We start from the raw sequence: 13146 nt of genomic DNA on the forward strand, positions 1-13146 counted from the left end.
AACACTGAGAAGGTATTCTTTCAGGAGCCTCTGGAAAGAACCCCAGGACCGCAAAGGCCTGCCTAATCTGGGCGACACAGAAAGAGGCCAGGAATGGGATGGTTATGCTAAGGCAGCCAACTGCAGGGCCTCAATAACCTGCACATGGCTGGAACCGTGCAGATGTAACCCACATACCTTTGGGTGTGGTGCTCTGTGCCATCTAATGGCACCGAGACCACTTAGAGAGAGATTAATGAGTCTGCTCTACAGACTTAGCTAAGAGCCATATGGCTTTTAGCTCCTGCAGTAGAGGCTCATGCACTAAGATCCCAGGTTTGATCCCACCTGCAGACAACCGAGATTTGTCAGCGTTACACATGTGCACTGAGCCCAGACAGCCACAATATTTGGGGGAAAGAAGTTGTCTACAAGAGATCAGCTTCCAGTTGCTGGAGGAAATGCAGCCCCTCAGTTGCTCTCTGAAGGAAGGAGCACAAAATATTTAGTGCCCATTGGGCTGAGGATGGTCCACAGAACCTCTTATGAGAAGGAATGAGAGACCTCCATTGCTCCTGGGATATGGGGTGCTCCAAGACAGGACTGCACTTAATTTTAGTTTTAGTCCAGCTCTGGGGTTCCCTGCAGCAATAGTCAACCCAGTAAGCTTCTGCAGCTACAGAAACTGCTTCTTTTCCTGCATAAACCTGAAGTCAGACTTACGGGGTTTCAGGCCTTTCCCAGAAAGGCACCACAGACTCCACCCCACCCAATTACCATCTATGGCAAGGAGGAAGTCAGACATGGACACACACACTCCTGCCATTCAGCTGCCATTCCAGGTCCCGTATTCCTCAGGTTAGGCAGATTCAAGGAACAATTGTATCTTGGGTATCCCAGAAAGCCAGGGATTTTTTTCAGCAAAACAGAGCCCCAACAAGAAGACTCCAAATCACACCGTTGTGCAGCATATAACATTTAAATTATGTGGCAGCAAGGACACTGGAAGTTTTGGTAGCAGGGCAGAGGATCATTCAGACTTTTGGCACCCATTAAAGTGCAGAAGATGTTTTGGATTTCTGGCAACCTGGAAGCAGTTAATATATTGGGGGGGTTACTTTTCCCCACCCACCATTCTTACACAGGGGTGAGATGACTTGAAATTTGGGAGAGGGCTTTTGAATTCTTTATCCTCCACTCCAGCAAACCTTAACAGCAAGTGCCTCCCTCACTTCCCCCATCCTTCCACCCCTCGTGACTTTCAAGAACAGAGAACAATTCATTCAACCTTTGTGCTAAAGATAATGAAGCAGTGCTGCCATAGGAGACGGGTGTGTGGTGGCCCCGCGCCCTTGCTCAACAACTCACACCTGCTGCAGGGATACAAAGACTCAGAGAATTTCCCTCTGGATTTCAGGACAATCACAGGTGGGAGGGAGGACTACATCCTCAAAAGGATGATCAGGCGGGAACTCTTGCCTCCATGCAAGTAATAAACATGACTCAATATAAATGAAATTCTACAAATGATGAATAATAAACCAGTAAAGTGTAGTATGGTTTTCCCTATTATAGAATCATGGATGACTAGGGTTGGAAGAGACCCCAGGAGGTCTATTAGTAGCCTCCCTCCTTGTTAAAAGGTTTTTGCTATTGGAAATCTAGTGTAATTTTTAAACACTTTGAAGAGAAAATCCATTATAAACTCAGCTCTACAAAATCAACATAATACAGTGATATGGAATGAGTTTTACTAGCTTCATCTCATTTCATTTTTAGCAAATGTTTTCATTTGTTGATATTTTTAGCATTTGGTTGTGTTTTGCAATTAACGTTCGAATCCTATCTTAGTGCAGTTTTATTGCCTACATGCAGTTTTATTGCAGCATTTAGGATATAGTTTACTAACCAAATCCTTTGCTTGATTCAAATCTTCCAACGAAGAGTAAGTTTCAAAAACTGCAGGATAATTCTTAGCAATATCCCTATGATTTCATGGCTGAAAACTCAGTTCTTCAGTTCCTAGTTGGGAAAGCAAACTTTAAAGAAGCAAAGAAATACTCATATCTCCCTCCATCCTTTCTCTATCAGACCTTCATAAAATAAGTAGAACAAAAAAAGAGAATCTTACTTTTGTGGGTCTGTGAGCTGCCTGAACCACAGAAGAGTCAGTTGCATGAAACAGAGTTCTGGACACAGAATGCAGAGAGCTGCAAAAATCGCACCTATGTGGCATGGTCTGATTTTTTTGAACTATGGAATATGTACCTCACAGTTCTTTTCAGACTCCCACTAAGTCAACAGAGATATAATGAGGTAGTTAATCATTAACACGCTATAACATTTTATGTACGTTTTACCATATAATTTTAATTGCACTAAAACTTTTGTCAAAATATTTAAACACACATTTTAAATTCAGTTTTCTGTAAAGTAATACTTCAGAAACATTGTCACACTGATTAGATGAGTTTAAGACCAGGAGGAACCATTCTGACCCGCTAGTGTGGGGTCCTGAAGAACACAGATCATAGAATTTGAAAATGTAGAGAGAGCGTGTCACAATTCTTTTCTCCTGTTAAAGTCTTGCTATCACATTTCTTGTGCACCTAAAATTCACAGTTATATCTTGGTGGTGAGGAGGAATGCAGGAATGGCTCCCAAAGCAAGATGTGAAATATATTATTTGGTTTGCCATTTGGAGAGCCAAATCTGAGCTGTTGCATTCTCTTTTTGCCTGGAATTGTTTTGACTCCATATCTGAGTAAGACGGCTAACACATTAACATTTCAATAAAGAGAACTGCTCCGAACTTGCTGTCTTGAAATCTATTCTTCTTTATTTCTTCTTGGTTTTTAATTTCTTCCTCGTTTTTCCATGAGTGAAAAAAATGGCTCTGATTTCTTGGTAGGTGTTCTCACCTTCCTTGCGTTTCATCCTAGCTAAAGCCCACAGTATTTTTTGTTGTGGTCTACAGGCTCTTACAAAGAACAATTTCTATCCCATGCAATAAGTGCTCTGATTGGCAATTGCTTGCAATAAAGGGCTCTACTAGGAGAAAGAAAATCCTTTTCCTGCTTCTCCTTGAATCACCTTACATCCCATTATCTTCTCAGGGATGGATAGATTCACGGATTTGATCGCAGGTAACGTGATAGGGTTCCCTGAGTGTGGGTACTGGAACTTTCCCTCTCTGTTGTGGCTGCTCCAGATTGAGACTCTTTCTTTGGCCCGGGATAGCAGGGTTGTGGAGTTTGCCATTTTGCTGCACAGGCATGTTCGATTGCTGGCTTTATGATTGTGAATCAGGATGTTGCAAGGTTAGGTATGTTTTCGAAAGGGCTGAGATTTGTTGTTATGATTGGAGCCTGGCGACAGCCCTTGGACATTATTACGAATCTATTGATTCACAGTGACCACAAATTTGGGCAGTAGGTTGTGGCAGCTAGGAAACGAATTTCCCTTCCTGTGACCAGGAATGGTGCGGCACGTGGGACAATGCATTTGTGGATAAGGTCTAAATGCCCCGCCTATAAATGAAGCGCCAATGCCTCTCCCCATGAGGAGAACAGGACTGGATTCTTGGAGATTCCCAAGGGTCGGTGGTTGTGACAGCTATGCAATTTTCTGCAATTTCATTGCAGAGATCTTTTGAATTGTTTAATTGTCATTAGAGTCTATTGTACCATTGAGGGCTGGGACTCTATGTCACCTCTCAAGCGGGGAGATGTGCAAGACCTGGGGGTTCAAAGGACTCTATTGAACAATGTGCCAGAGAGGAATGGGCTTTTGGAACAATAAGTGTGTGAAATGATTTTCCTGGGGAATATCTAGGGGGAGGTGAATGCAAATTCCTCACTTCCAGTTACGTAAATACTCACCCTTTTGAAAGGATGGCCTGAGGCATAAGCCATTGTCTGCTGATCACCTGTTATATGAGAACAAAATCAAAGGCCAAAATTATATAAAGGAAAGGCTAAAGTGTTTGTGGTTGTTCTGCTTCTGAGACAGTTATGAACTTGTAACCATCAGGAAAACCAGTTGGGGAGTTTTGAAGGACTGACATACATGAGACCCCGCAGTAGGAATTGGCGAGACTTCTGGTAAGCTTTTTAGCATGCACATGCGGGGGAAGGGGGGTGTTATTGTTTTTCTCTGTAATGCTTGCACTTTAGGAATAAATATGCTCGATTATAAAGAGCTGTATGGTAACTAATAACTATGGAATATTATGCTGTTCATAGTCTCTAGAGAGAAAGCAAAGCACAGTCTGGCTTGCTGGGGATATCACGGTATAGGCAGGGAACTGTGCAGACTGAAAAATTCCAGTCAGGAGGAAGAAAGAAGTGGTTTCTACTGAAGAAAAGTGATAGTTTAGGAGCCAGAAGCCTGCAGTGGGTGCTCTTGGTAGACTACAAGGCGGGAATACAGGTGCAGTTGCCCTGAACGGTGACAATGGTCATTCCTATGCAATAGCAAACCCATTGTCTCTGGCCTGCCACACTCTGGAATAGGAAGGCTTCTCTAAGCCTTGGGTTAGGTGAGGTGATCACACTCAGAAAACTTTGAGACACTCTCTAAGAGCGCTCCTCTGATCCCCTTCCCCCATTACTGCTGCCAGGGTGTGTCATCACTCAGGAGTTAGCCTTGATTGAGTTATCTGGAATTTTTGGCCACGCAGCTGTAGCTTCTGTCAATGGCACACTTAGACAAGGTATCTGTCTCGGCCCTCTTTGGCTGCTTACCAATGGCAAAAAACCATCACGACATTTTAAAGATGAAAACGAGATTCCGATATGTCTGTCAACTGCTACCGCAGCACAATGGCATTCTGTTTCAACTAGACTTCTGTGGAGCTTAGCCTGTGATGCGTGTGATAATGTAAGCCATTGCATAGGCTGAGCCATTTCTGTCTTAAAGGGTAATGTAACATGGCCAAGCAACTGGGATATGAAAATTGGCTACAGCATTTCATTAGCATGTTATTATGCTTTGTATAGTCACACTGTGCATTTACATGATAACACCAGCAAATTATTAAGGAGAGGATGGAAACTAGGGAAATTTTCTGCCTTCCTCTTCCCCACCCATCCTTCTCACATCTCCAAATTGTTTGTTCATTGTCTAAACGGTTACTAGCTTCCCAGCCAGGAAATAAAATTTCTCCTCTCTATGGGCCCAGTCCAAAGCCCATTGAAGTTAGTGGGAATCTTTTCAGTGACTTCAAAGAGCTTGGGATCAGGCCCTGTATGTTCTGTGGGCACTATATGTTCAATAGCCTGGAACTGGAAATATTTGCTGTAAATGAATTTTCACTACATTTGCCAAGTGGAAAAGTAGGCTGAAATCAAGCCACAGCGCTGGACAATGACTTTACAATTGGCCCTGAGGGAGCAAGCAGTAGTTTGTAGTTGCAGAGCCCCATCAAAATCGGGACTCAGGCACAAGTCCCTCCATGCTCCTCTGGGAGGAAGGGAGGAAGTGACTTCACCTCCTTCCATGGAGAAGCTCATTGGTCCCTGTGCACCTGGCCAGCTAGTGTGGACAGTGAGTCGAGGGGTGCAGGTGCAGCCATGTCACCACTCTGCCTGTTTCTTTGCAGCAGGAAATAGTGGGTGAGTAGCACCTCTTCCAGCTATCACAGCAAGAGTCAGTAGTTGACACTTACACCCTCTTACTCTGCTGAGTGGCCAAGCAAGGGCTGTGACAGCTAAATATGCACTGTGTGATAAAGGGAATATTTTTTTCACATAGTGCATATTTAGCTGTGGAACTCATTGCTACAAGATATCATTGAGCTCAAGAGCATAGGAAGATTGAAACAAAGGATTGGATATTTATATGGATAACTGCCAGAGTTGTTACAATAGTATAGATTTAAAAAAAACAACAAGAGTACTTAGAAGAGAAAAACTAATACTTCTGAGCACATGCTGACCTCTAAATGGGGATTGGAAGAAACTTTCCAGGTGAGCAGGTTACCAAACCTCTCCAGCTGGAAGTTATGGGGTATCATCCTCTGAAACACCTACTGTTCACCACTATTAGAGACAGGATACTGAACTAGATGGATCACTGGTCTGATTCTGTCTGGCAATCCCTCTGTTCCTGAGCCTATGCATGTAATGCTTGCCTGATGTGGTGAGGACTGGAAGTGGTTGCTAAACAAAGCTTGACTTTTTTTCCTAGTGAGTTTATCACTGACTCACTTTCCTCAGTGAGTCCCAGTACTTTGGAATGCTGAAGTACAGTCAAAATGCTGCAAGGTAGTCTTTGCACAGCCCATGGAAAAAGGCAGCTGTGGCTAAAATCGTCTCCAGTTACACTGGATTCCAAATGGGAAACCTATAAAATCTTACTATATTTCAAACCACATTCAGTCCATTTATAGCCAAGGCAGTGGTTCTTAAAGGAAACTGGTTGCTCAGTTGGACAGGATGATGGAAATCTCATTAGGATGCAGTGGAGTGGTTGATTCAATAATATGAAAGAATGGATACATAGCAAAAGCTCTGGGCCAGATTCTCAACTAGTGTAAGTGGGCCCAAGCTACACGGATGGCAGAAAAGCTCTGTCCATGTGTACCAGTTGAGGGTCTGGCCCTCTTTTTCTCTGGTGCTTGTGTCGTTGCTAGTGGCTTTGTTTTAGATGACCGCAGATACCCTTGGATTTTGCTGTAGATATTTTACATGACCCAAAGACCTGGAAAAGGTACATGATTCTTGATATTCCATCCTTCCAATATCCAAAGTATCTAGCCAGCTAGCACACTCCAAAAAGATTTTTACTTTGAATATATTTTGCTATGAATATAGGTGAAAATCACTTATACAAATGCACACACTACACACACCTCTTGCCGTAAGTACATAATATACCATTTAGTGGCATTACATACTGTGCTGTACTAGTAATGGGAGGCTAGGTGAATAGTAGATAATTGAATTCAAGAGGCCTCATACTCAGGTTATATCCAGACTCTCTCCTCTTCAAACATGTATTGCCTAACATGAATATTTTATGTTTGGAATATCACTCTGCTGGTGCCACTTCCCAACCCCCCTATGCCACTGACTGTATCTGAGATATCAAAAGGTTTGCTGCCCTCTTTCCAAGCAGATGTGTCTCCTGTCCTCAGCCCTGGCTGGGGATCGTGGGAGGTTGGTATTACCGAGGAGCTCCTGGGAGCTTGCACAAGTTCCTTCTTCACAAATCTGGCCTTTCATTAAAAGGCAAATTGCAAGCTTTCATTTAAAAAGGTTTCTAGCTCTATTCTGTGAGGAATTAGCCTTCTACCGCATAATCTGATTTCTCAGAAGGGCTCCCCAGAGACCCCAAGGCCACGTGTGTTAACCTAGGGGCTGAGCTCAGGATGGAGATTTTCGCTTTGTAGCATAGAATATATTTATACATCCATTATGGACTAAATGTTCAAGTCAGGGTGACTTCAGTGGGATTTGTGGGTGTTCAGCAGCTCTGAAAGTTCAATCACTTATAGTTAGGAGCCTAACTAGAAATGTAGGGGTAAATAGAAAGCATCAGGCTTTTCCCTCTCTCATTCTCTTTCTATATATACACATTCAAGTGGTGTAATACTGGAATAAAACTTTCCATGATAGACAATGAGTCGCCTAAAAGAATTTCAACAGTCAGCAGACCGAGCTATTTGCTGCATCATAAACATGGTGTGCAGATCAGTGCTCCTTTCTTTATTCTCAGTCATCAGCTCTTTGGCTCACAGAGATTATGCATAGATGGTGTCTGTACCAAACACTGCTAAAAGAGTTTGGCCATGTTCCGTCTGATCTCAACAGAAAATGCGAGCATATACGTCTATATGATAAACCAAAAAATGAAAAGTCAAAGAAAGCCTTTTCTTCACATCAGCTGACTAAAAACTAACAAATCATTTGCTCAACAAGAAATTGGTTATTTTCAGAGTGGAACTGAGGAAATCCAGAGCAAAAAAAAAAAAAGCAGCAGCAGCAGCAGCCCTTTTAAGACCTCATTTACTTTTTGGTAGTTCCACTATTATTCCCAGAAAGTAATAAGCAGGTCATTAGAAAATCCAATACACACATTTCCTGAAGACTTATGGATTTCTACTACAGCTATCTTAGAACCCACTATATGAGTTGATATCAACAAATGGTATCTCGGTAATCATTCTGGATGTGTTTTTCTTGTATTTTTCCATCTTCTGGGCACTGACTTAAGGCTTGTTATTCTCAGCCAAGAGCAGTTGTGGGAAAATTAAATAGCATATGTTCCTATCAAAGAGAATGGATTAATGGAATCAATGGAAAACACCATTATTTTCAAAAGCTTTAAACCATTTACAAAGCAATCTCACAGTCAGAACACAGGACAATGTTAAAGTGCCTTCCTAGTAAGAAACCTGTGTGACCTCTGGGTTATGGCAGTTGGTCACTAGAAGATCAGTTTGGAAAACCGGTGGACATAAACAGATCACAATATTTCAACTGATCTCTATCCTGTCTGAATCTGTTCAATAGGAAATATTTTTTCTATGGAGAAACTTAAAATATTATAAAGATGAAATGTAAATATAAATAGATTATGCAGGATCTGCAATCCAAAAGTTGTTCTCATGAACTATAAAATCATTGAAATCATTCTAAATCATAATATAATGGAAGAGAAATGCCAGTAATTCTCTAGCCCTATGTATGCTAAAATGCAAGACACACACAATTTAGAAAGACCATCAAGGCTGACTCAGTGGTTGGAAGGTAACATTGTAGATCCTGGGAAGGTGAGATTAGTTTTGTGTTACCCTACAGTGGTACTTGCTGGATGGCTAAGCATGGCATTAATGGAACATCTGAAGGAGAGTCAGTGTTGCAAAAGGTATTTTTACAGCAACAGGTGGGAGAAACACAATTAAACATAGCAACTAGCCTAAGGCTTTCTTGGAAACAAAATTGCACACAAATCCTGGATTACAGTTGTGTAGGTTGAGAGAGTTAGAGTTGGGGGAACACCTCTCCTCAGGTTCCAACATCTGTTTCAAACTGTGTAAGGCTGTTTTGGGAAAGCTAGTCTTGTCCTGAATTCCAAACTTGAATCAAACTTGTGTCTTCATAGAGATGTGCCAGCTGTTATTTTCCCGTATGTTTGTCTTACCTGTTGCTCTACCCATGTCACTTTAACTTTCCTTCTAGCACTCCTTTTATGGCAGGTAAAATTAGAAAACTGTTGGCAATGGTAAATATTTACCAAAGAGGTCACACAATTGCACCTTGTGATGTGGCTGTAAAATGAGTCATAATTGAGTCATAATGGCTTCAGAAACATGAATTGTGAATTTCCTGGCTGCTGTGGACTGAAATGCCAACCTAAATGGTAGACAGATGTATTTTGCATAATAGATTCGTAGTAAAAAGAGATTCATAGAATAAGCCCAGAAGAGACCGTTATATTCAGGAACTCAAACTAGATAACACAGACCATTTCACCCACTTATTGAACCCAATAACCTGTTTGTGTGTTTGGCTAAGCAAACCTTCCAGAAAGACCTCCAGTCTTGAAGGAACCAAGAGATGGAGAATCCATCACTTCCCTTGGCAGTTTGTTCCAATGGTTAATCACCCTCACTATTAAAAATGTGTTCCTAATTTCAAATGTGAATGTCTGGCTTCAAGCTTCCAGCCACTGGCTCTTGTTATACCTCTTCCCTGCTGAAGAGCCCTTTAGTAAACAGGTACTTTTACTCTGTATGACGTCACCTCTCATTTTTAATAAGCTAAACAGACTGAGCTTATTAAGTCTTTCACTGTAGGGCATTTTCTCCAGCCCTCCAATCATTTTTGGGACTCTTTTCTGCACCCTCTACAATTTTCAACATCCTTTTAAAACTATGGACACCAGAACTGGATCCAGTGTTCCAGTATTGGTCTCACCAATGCTGGATACAGAGAGAAAATCACTTCCCTACTCACTGATCCTCTGTTTACATCCAATGACTGCATTAGCCCTTTTTGCTACAGCATTTCCCTCGGATCTCATGCTGAGTTTCTTATCTCCTCTCACCCCTAAATCATTTTCAAAGTAACTTTTTTCCAGAGTACACTCCCCCGTTCTGTAGGTATAGCCTTCATTCTTTGTTCCTAGATGTATAAGTTTGCATTTGGCTCTATTAAAGCACTTTATTTAAAGGGGCACAGCTTACTAAGCGATCCAAATCACTTTATGACTTCCTTACCCATACATCTCAAAGGATAACTAACAATACAGCCACACCTGTTTTGGTTATCAACACACCTTTATGTGTATGCTCAAACGGCACATAGCTTCTGAATGCCACTGTGTTTGCAACTCCAGCTTTGCAAAGTTATGAAAATATACCATCTCATAAAGATAAATCTACTCACCTTTTTATCTTGTCAACAATTATAATGAGAAAATTGGTTGTTTTATTTCCCTCTATCCTTCCCCCCCCCCCCCCGCCACTCCAAAAAACAACCCATTGCAGGAAAGTAGTTGAGCAGAATTTTGCAAGGCCGCCTTACTCGTAAAGCACAATGAAGTATCATGATTTTCCAAAGGAAAAGTTAAATATGAGGTACTGTAGTTTCTTCATGTATTGTGCACATATGGAGATGGGGAGATAAGAGCTCAGAAGCACAAGGGAGATGTTACATTATTTTCTCTCCAGTAGGTCTATAAAGCATCCCCTTCATGGAGTCTTGAGGATCCTTTCTCAGTTTTCCCCACCCCTGAAGTCCCATATCACTGCTCTGCTGGCTGAGAAAGACCAAGGACTATGAATTTGACCTTTGGTGCTTGCATGGCATCATTTAGCCCCTCCCAGCATATTTAACTTTCCTTTGTATCCCTGTGGAACCTTTTCTGAATGCCAGGATACTCGTCACAGTAGCTTTGGGAGTGGTTATGAACCACCTTCTTTAAATTGTCTGTATCTGTATACCCAAACTAAATAAAGCTATTGTCTATGGCTTTTTCCTGTAATCCACAGCAGTTTGTTCCATCTGCACTACTGTAATGCTAAGTGTTACTACAACAAGAAAAAAGCAATGCTAAACCTAATGCATAAGCCAGATAGGAAGGCTTTAAAGTGAAGGCAGCTATAGAGCGCAAAGCAATGTCTTGTGTAATGCAGTTTTTGTTGATTCTCATCAGGAGTTGTTGGCTCTCAACTCCTTCTGTGCAGGAAAGTTATTATTTGTAAAGCTCTCTCAGTGTACATAAGGTCCTTTGTCCTGCAATACTCCAGGAGATACAAGGCTATCAAGGAAGTGCTGCTGTCTAGTAATATATAGGGCTACCTGTTTTTACGGCTTATGTGCTGTGAACAGCTTGTGGTCCACTAAGACAAAACTCCTTCAGTGTACGTAAGTGAGACAGCATCTCCATGAAAATATACTAACATATATTTTAATAGAACCACAGGAGCCTTCCTGAATCTGGCTCGTATCAAAGTACCTTAGTTCAGGTCTCATGATGGCAGATAATATTACTCATGTGCCTCTTTTGGTGTGCTGTATGAACATGAGGATTCAGATCAACTTCCTTTAAGTTTAGAGTTTGACCTTTCCAAGGATGAATGTGCAAAACTTCCACCAGTTTTGTAAATGCGTTAACTTAATCAATCATTCCCTACAGCAATCTTGCAACTAGTGAACATAAACATAAGTCAGTTATAGTATGTAACCTGGTTGAGGCCTAAAGGTACGACTGAACTACAGGTGTTTAATAAAATAGGAGAATATCTCTTACATATTTAGTAAACGGAAGGAATTCCCCAAACTCTTGATTCCCATTGGTTCTCAGTTCCAGTCTCCCTCCCTCCTCACCCAATCCTCCAGACTCCTACTGTCCATCCAGTTCCATTCTCACCTAAGGTCAGACTAGATGATCCACTTAATGTTCCCTTTCAACCTTAAAATCCATGACTCCAAGTCCCAGTCTTCTTCCCCTACAACTCCCAGCCCCCCTTTCCTTTCCCTCCACAACATCCAGACCAAGTTGTGTGTTTCCCCCACAGGTTCCTTGTCTCAATTAACTCCTTGTCCCTCTCAGTCCAGTTCTTGTCTCTTCATTCAAATCAGGCAGCTTCCTCCTCCAGGCTGCCTGGGTGAGAGCAGGTGGAGCACTGAAAGCACTGGAGAGACAGCATCCCTGCTCTCACTTCTGGTGCCCAGCACTGGTAGCAACTCAGCACTGCAATCGCAGGGAAAGTCCTACTTAGCTCCAGGCTGGAACATGTCCAGTGAAGACAAAATAGTTGGAGATTTTAGCTGTGAAGCTCTAGTCAGCCTCTTCTGAGGATGGGAGAACTGAGATTTGTCAGCCTTACAATTCAGCCAAATTTGGGCCAATTTCTACAAGAATGGCAAAAAGGCTGACCAAAAGCCCCCTTTCCTCCCCACTCCGCCCATTTTAAGTCCCTGCTCCAAATCATGGGGGTGCCAGACCTTCTCAAGGAAAGGTCTCAAGAGTGTTTTTAAAATGGACAAAAAGTATTTTTCGTAGCCTTGTTCTTGGAAAGAGCATAACTGTTTAGGTTGAAAATTTCCAAAATAAAAAAATCATTTGGAGTCAAAAATCAGGCATGGAAAATTTCAGTCAAATGGTTAAAGTTTGACAAAAAGTGATAAGCAACTGAAAACAGGGTCTTATAGTGGAAAGAGTTAGGCAACCTCAATAACAGGTGATGTTACCAACTCGGCCTATAATTAATTAAACTAAGGTCTGAAAAATCAGTAGGTATGTGGTACTTGCATTAAATTGGACTCATTGTTTCACTCGATGTTTTCGCACTTATATTATAATGAAGATCATGTACTTCAACTAGGATATATTTTACTGTTAGAAATTTTGTCAAGCCTTAGTGGGGATAGCCTAACATAAAAACACTAGAGAGGGCACACAGGGCATTTAGACCCTATTTCATGTTTCATGGAGCACTAGTTGGAGCATGTGCTTGGTTAAACAATAGATTGTGACCTAGAAAGATGAATAGGGATGGCTAATTTGACCACGATGCCAATTCTATCATCAGCATAGTATAATACTTTCAGCTACATTATTATACTTACCGTAATAGTGCTCACAGTGTGATAGGTGCTGTCCAACGATACCAAGTGGGACACAATTTATGCCCTAAAGAGCTCACAGACTGAG

The sequence above is a fragment of the Gopherus flavomarginatus genome, chromosome 1 (assembly GCF_025201925.1).
Source record: "Gopherus flavomarginatus isolate rGopFla2 chromosome 1, rGopFla2.mat.asm, whole genome shotgun sequence".
In the NCBI taxonomy this organism is placed as follows: Eukaryota; Metazoa; Chordata; order Testudines; family Testudinidae; genus Gopherus; species Gopherus flavomarginatus.